Here is a 7,529-nt window from a genome sequence, read left to right on the forward strand (position 1 = left end):
CTTCTATTTATTTTTGAGTAGTTTTTTTGCTGTATTTAGTTTATTTGTTTATATAGTTTTTCTTCTTTTCTGCATTATTTATTTTTCTTTTATTTATTTTTGAATAATTTTTTTATATAGTTTTTTGTTCTGCTTTATTTTTTTCTTATATTTATTTCGGAGTAGTTTTTTTTTGCTGCGTTTAGTTTATTTGTGAATATTTTTGCTTTAGTTGCTTCGAATGCTGCTTAATGCTTCATTTTGGAGTGTTTTTTTAATTTCAGAATGTGTTGGAAATTGATGATGTTGCTTTGAATGCTGCATAATGCCGGCTCAAAAAAAAGTCTTGAGTTCAAATAAATTAAAAAAATGAAGTGCCCGTGTAACAGATGAGTTCTCGTTCGAAACCCTGATACTCCGAAAGAGATTGTCCAGTTTATACACAAAGTGCGTCCAGTTTTTGTCGTGACCCTCTCTACTCTTTCGCACATGCTATGCGGGTGAAATGATGATACCATGCCAAGTTTCAACATTTCCAGAGTTCGTTTTGTTGTGATTTACTGTTTCACGGTCATTTAGCTCTCTAAAAAAATTGGTAAATAACTGAAAATAGCAAATGATGTCAGAACGTATTGGAAATTGATGACGTCACTTCGAATGCTGCATAATGCCGGCTCAAAAAAATTCTAGAGTTCAAATAAGTTAAAAAATGAAGTACCTGTGTAACAGATTAGTTCTAGTCCGAAACCCTGATACTCCGAAGTAGATTGTCCAGTTTGTACACGAAGTGCGTCCAGTTTTTGCCGTGACCCTCTCTACTCTTTCGCACATGCTATGCAGGTGAAATGATAATACCATGCCAAGTTTCAACATTTTTAGAGTTCGTTTTGTTGTGATTTACTGTTTCACGATCATTTAGCTCTCTAAACAAATTGGTAAATGACTAAAAAACAGCAAATGATGTTAGAACGTGTTAAAAATTGATGACATCGCTTCGAATGCTACATACTGCCGGCTAAAAAAAAGTCTGAAGTTCAAATAAGTTAAAAAAATGAAGTGCCCGTGTAACAGATGAGTTCTCGTCCGAAACCCTGATACTCCGAAAGAGATTGTCCAGTTTGTACACGAAGTGCGTGCAGTTTTGAAGTGAGTGGAGAGAGTGGGGGCGTAAACATGTAAAAATATACATCAAAAATATATTGATTATCGATGATCTTTTTGTGTACAATTTGAATTGTCAATATGAGTCCTCAACGGTTTAGAAACCGGTGAAGACTCATATTGAGTCCACAAATTATACACATAGAGTTCAATGAAAACCAAATGCTTGTAATATTTTAAGAAATAACTTATTTAAGATGGTAAAAATCTTGCTAGGGGAGCGAGATGGGACTAAAAATAGCCTGCCACAACCTCTTTACTACAGGTTCGTGCCACGAACCGGTACTACAGATTCGCAATGAACCGGTACTAAAGATCTCCTCCCGCCTATCCATTTGAACCGGCACTAATGGACACATTAGTACCGGCTCAAATGCAAACCGAGACTAATGTATTTCAGATTTGACCATTTTTCTACTAGTGAAGTAAGGCACACATATGGGCACGGCACAACCAATTTGGCTCATTGGCAAGTTTGGTCCTCACCAGCACGCACGCGTCCGCGCGCTGCAAATGCTATATGTTGCCCGTTGTAGCTAATACATTGCGGTCGGCCGCAGGTGTTTGCCCCATGGGTCGGCCCAGTACGGTGAATTTTTCTTCTCTCGCATGTAAGTCCCTGACCCTGTGTTAAGTCGTTTCATGCTAGCTCCCGCGCAGACTGGTTTTGTAGGCTGGTATTTTGTTTGTATGCGCTTTCAATTTTTTATTTTTTTGTGTTCCTCAGCCGGTTTACCAGTTTCTTATTTTCTATATTTTTCCTTTCTATGCTCCCAAACCAGTTTACTATTTTATTATTTTCTATTTATTTTTATGATAGTTTTTTTTCTTTTTTTCTTCTCTTTATATATTTGTCTTTTCTTTTTATTTAAAAAAATCATGAATATTTATAAATTTCACGAAAACTTTTAATATGTTAACATTTCGAGACTTCGTGAACAATGTTTCTAATTTGTGAAAAAAATCAAATTCAAGAACAGTTTTTCAATTACGGAAACACTTTTCAAACCCATGATAACATTTTTTGACACACTGAATATGTTAACATTTTTTGACACACTGAATATATTTTTAATTCACGAGCAGCTTTGAATTCGTGAATATTTTTTTAATTCATGAACATTTCACAAAAACATTCTGAATGGTTTAAAGCATGGGATTCGGTTGTATTTTTTTAATACGTGAACAACATTTTCTAAATCCACAGACATATTTTGAAATTCCTAAATGTTTTAAATTGAAGAACAAATTTTGAATTCATGAATTTTTTTGAATTGGTGAACATTTTTGGATTGCTGAACACTTTTTCAAATTCGCATTTTATTTTAAATTAACAAACATTTATTGGAACCACAAAAATATTTTAAATTTTGTGACCATTTTTCAAAGTCACAAACATTTTTAAAATCCATGATTTTTTCGTCTGAACATTCTTCGAACACTTGAAAGTTTTTTGAATTCTTGAAAATTTTCATATTTGTGATTTTGTTTTTCAAATTCATGAACATTTTTTAGTCCATGAACATATTTCTAAATTGGTAAAATTTTAAATTCATGAACAGATTTGAATACGTGAATATTTTTTATAATTTGTGAATTTGTTCATATTCGGGAATATTTATTTATGTTCGTGGTATAATGGCTGATAATAAAAAAGAAAACAATGCAATGGTAGTACTCTACCGGATTTTCTAGCGATACAACAAAACTGCGATACAGCTCGAACATTCATTGTAGATCGCTGGCGCTATAGTGGGCTGGGCCATAGTTGGGCGCTGTATGCGACTGAGTTCTTTCGCATCCCGTGAAGCGAGCGATATATAGCAGCTCTCGCGTTCTCTTCTCCTGATCCCCTCTGTTCTCTCATGGCGCTCGCGGCTCCCCTGGGATCGCCGCCGCCCTCACCTCCTCCCCGGATCCATCCCACCGACCGCGTGCACGCACCCGGGCAAGCTGCCGCAAGGAGGTCGCCGTCACGAGCCGCCTCCGTAGCACCGGCTGCCAAATCCCGGACTTGTAAGTTCCAACAAATACCTCCCTTAATTTTTCACTTCTCTCAGGCGACCTGGTGTGGTGGAACAATCCCTACTTGCCTGTTAGACAAAAAAATGATGCTCTGCGCAATCAACCAGTACTAGTTTCAGATATACAGTGAGATATGAGTGACACAAAATAGATCATTCTTGACATGATACTAGTTTCCGTGATACACCGAGATATGAGTGGCATAACATAGTTGACATTCTTAACATGGTAGTAGTTTTAGAGCATCTCCAGCCGTTGGCCCCCCAGGGGGCGCCTAAAATCGCCGCCTGGGGGTGACCCTGCGCAAAAAATGGGCCTGGGCGAGTTGGTCCCCAGGACCGCCCCCAGGCGCGTTCAAAAAATTTATAAACATAGCAAATTTAGCCAAAGTTCGGCTTAAACACTACAAATTTCGGCATATATTAGACATGTTCGCAGATTTTCATTACATGCATAGTAAACTAATAAAAAAAACTTGCTGAACGCCGAGTAGTCGGCGTCGTCGCCGCCGCCGTCGACCTAATTCTCCTCTTTGACGCGGCGCCCCTGCTGGACCCCTCCCCGGCGTCACCATGGCGAGCTGGTGGCGGTGGCGGCGCGTCGTCATCGTCGCTGTCGTCAATGATGACGACCCATCCTTCGTCGCGGCCTCGGCGGCGCTGCGCGAAGCGCCGCAGGACGGCGCACTGGCGTTCCCTCGCCATCTTCAGGGAGTCCTGGCGTGCCATTCAAGGGCCGCGTCGTCGTCGAGCTCGACCTCCTCGCCGTGCTCCTTCTTCACCGGCGCCAGCCCCGGCTCCGTCTTCATTGGCGCCAGCCCCGACTCCGTCTTTGGCTTGACGAAGCGCGGAGGAGGAGCCGACGAGGAGGCGCGCCGGCCGCCCTCGTTGATGACGATGCCGGCGCTGCGAGTGCGCCAGCCGGGCGGCGTCTCCGCCGCGGGCTCGTCCTTGACGCCGAGCAGCGTTAGAGTGCCGGAGGAGTGGGAGGAGGAGCGCAAGGAGGAAAGGATGAGGAGGCGTCGAACCTCCTTGGCGCCCATTGCCCGTTGCGTCAGCGGTGCGCCAAGGCGGCCTCCCTCGTCGGGGGGTACGCCAACGGCGGGTTGTTGCCGCCCTCGAGGTGCGTCAGGACGCCCTCAAGGGTGCGGCCGGGGGCGCCCCACCACAGGTGGCGCCCCTCCACTAGTAGAAAAGGGGGCATTTGTCCCGGTTCGTAAGGGCCTTTAGTCCCGGTTCATGAACCGGGACTAATGGGTCGTTACTAATACCTCCCACCTTTAGTCCCGGTTCAAACACGAACCGGGACAGATGGGCCTCCACGTGGCCGGTGCGCCGAGCCCAGGCAGGGGGGCCTTTGGTCCCGGTTGGTGGCACCAACCGGGACCAAAAGGAGATGTTTTTTAGAAAAAAAAAGTGACTGCTTTAGGGGTTTTGGGGGTTATTTTTAGGTTGTTATTACCTAGCTAATAGAGAGAAGTGTCCTCTCTTATATCTTCGTCCTTGGTTTACCACTGCTGCTATGTTCATTTCACCCGCTGATATAATAACTCATGCATGCTCACATCATACATCATCATATATAATAACAAGTCCTACTAATCATGCATCATATGCATCATACAACTTCTACTCGTTATTAATAATAAGTCATATGATCATCATTCTCATAGTCATCGAACCCAACCCTACATATAATTGTTCTTAGCACATGATCATCAGTATCTAACCACCCTTAAGCTAAAATAGCATAAAATAATATAGACCCTGACTCTCCATTATGAAGAATGGAGATCACCCTGTCTCCAATTTTTGCGCTTCGCCGCGTTTTGCTTCTAAGAAGCTCCTTACGACTGTCCATATTTGTTTTTTATTCTTTGATTGTCATGTCTCCACTTCTTTTAGAAACCCGGTATGGACAGTTCAGATTCGTAGGAAGACCTGGTTGTATGTTCACAACATGAAGGCTACCGTGCGTATACATCAGATGAGGCACACAATCATTCGGGATTATCTGTTGAAAAACATAGTAAAAATTCGTAGTTAGCAATTATATACTAGTTTTAGAAGTGTGCAAAAAGATGCATGGATGTCGTAATAGTAAAAAATCTTACCAGGGTATCTCCATGGTAGTTACCGTAGTTCAACACGTGCACTAGTGACACGTATTGACCATAATGTTGGGAAGTTCGATTGTAGACATTGTAATTTTCAAGATCAGTACAAAATGCGATCAGATGATTTTTCTCCCTATAAATTAATTCGGAGCCATCGTTGTAGTGGGTTTTGTCTACTATCTTTCGCACATTCTTTGAAGAATGAAAATAAGCTGTCAATAGAAATAAGATGTCAAGTATTTTGAAATAAACAATATAAATTACTTAATAACTATGTTAAACTCACATGGGGGAAGAATTGGAGGTGTATCCACAAGGACCCAAATCGAAGGTCTGTCTTGCTCGATTATAGGATCACCAAGATCCATGATGACAAGCATACCCTCATCAAAACCATACATCTTGCAAAGTGTTTCCCAATTTTTGCAACTGAAATGGGTTACACTCTCAGCATTGTACAACTTTACTTGAAAATCCACACCATGATGGGTCCTTAGGAGAATTTTTTTGGTTTCCATACTTTCATGGTCTTCAAAACCCATCCTCTCCAAGACATAGCATCTTGCATAGCATGGGATAAGCTAGTCGAATTGGAAAAGATGAAAAATACACGTTAAAATAGTTGAAGTCGTGCTTAATTACAAAAAAAACTATTGTCGTCGTTACGTATCGTATGAATATCGAAGGTCTCCTCGAGCTTAATGCTGAAGCGTCAATCTTCGTCCAACTCAATGAACCTGTCGCACATACCTCGGTCGTTGTGGCACCAGTCGCACTCCCCCGGGCGGTTTTCGTCGTCCGAGTACGACATTTCCGGCCTATATATGTTCATAATTCAAATATTAAACTAGATCATTATTATTAATCACGGGTTGACTATCGGTGGTACGTAGCTCCTCCTTTCATTCCCGAGTGCATTATTACATCAAACTGTCTAGCACACGGGAATGAAGGAGAACTTTTCCAATATGAGCATTCAATAAGCAAAACCAAATCATAAAATAAGCAAAACCAAATCATAAAATAAAGTAGTATTCAAATTAGCATGTATTCAATAATTATAAGCAAAAGTACATCATTTCTTGGTGTTCATACATCGTCGAATATTATCACTAATACAACTAGAACCGTAGCGCCCGATGGGTATCGTCGCGGGCGGTGGACACCCAAAAATAAGGAACCATCACAGGATCATAGCTCCAGTGAGATCCCTGAAGAACCTGCCAGGTATTGTCGAACCTGCCCTCCAATGCAACCATGTAGCGACGGGCGTGCTTGTCCTCCTCGCTGACACGGTGACGTACCACCTCCGCTGTGTCCGGAAGCCTCGGCACCGTCACTGACCCACGCGACCGCCACCAAACAAGGATCGGGTCAACAACGGGCTGTCTCCTCACCAACCTACGTCTCCCGGAAGGTAGCACCTCCCAATACCAGTCCGGCGGAGCCCAGTCCCGAACATGGCCCTGATCAAGCAGGCCTCCACCGCCGAGTCGACAACGACGAGGATGCGGGATAGGCATCGCCAACGTTGATGCGGGAACTACTTCTATATATAGTTACATAAAGTAGTTTTATTAATTAAATCAACTAGCTAGTTCAACTACTAAGCACTTACTATAAATCAATAAAGTAGTACTTACTAAAAACAAACTACTTCTATATATAGTAAAATAAAGTAGTTTATTAATTAAATCAACTAGCTAGTTCAATTACTAAGCACTTACTATAAATAAATAAAGTAATACTTACTAAAAACAAACTACTTCTATATATAGTAAAATAAAGTAGTTTTACTAATTAAATCAACTAGCTAGTTCAACATGCATATTCAACAATAATATCATCAAAAAATCTATTAACAGAAAAAAAAATCTAACACAATATGAACAAATTAATTACATAATATGAAAAAAAATCTAACAGAAAAATCTATGAACTACACATCTAAATTACTACACATCTAACAAAAAATTCTATGAACTACAAAAAAAATCTAAAAAAATCTAACAAAATCGTAAAAAATCTGACAGAAAAATCTATAAACTACAGATCTAAATTACTACACATCTAACAAACAAATCTATGAGCTACAAAAAAATATAAAAGAAATCTAACAAACATCATAAAAATTTGCTCACGGCGACGGCGACGGTGACGGCGAGGTGTGGCGCGGGGCGGGGCGGCGACGGCGTCGGGGTGGCGCGGGCTGGGGCGGCAGGGGACGACGGCGTCGGGGCAGGGCGGG

Source organism: Triticum dicoccoides, chromosome 3B (genome assembly GCF_002162155.2).
Source record: "Triticum dicoccoides isolate Atlit2015 ecotype Zavitan chromosome 3B, WEW_v2.0, whole genome shotgun sequence".
Classification (NCBI taxonomy): domain Eukaryota; kingdom Viridiplantae; phylum Streptophyta; class Magnoliopsida; order Poales; family Poaceae; genus Triticum; species Triticum dicoccoides.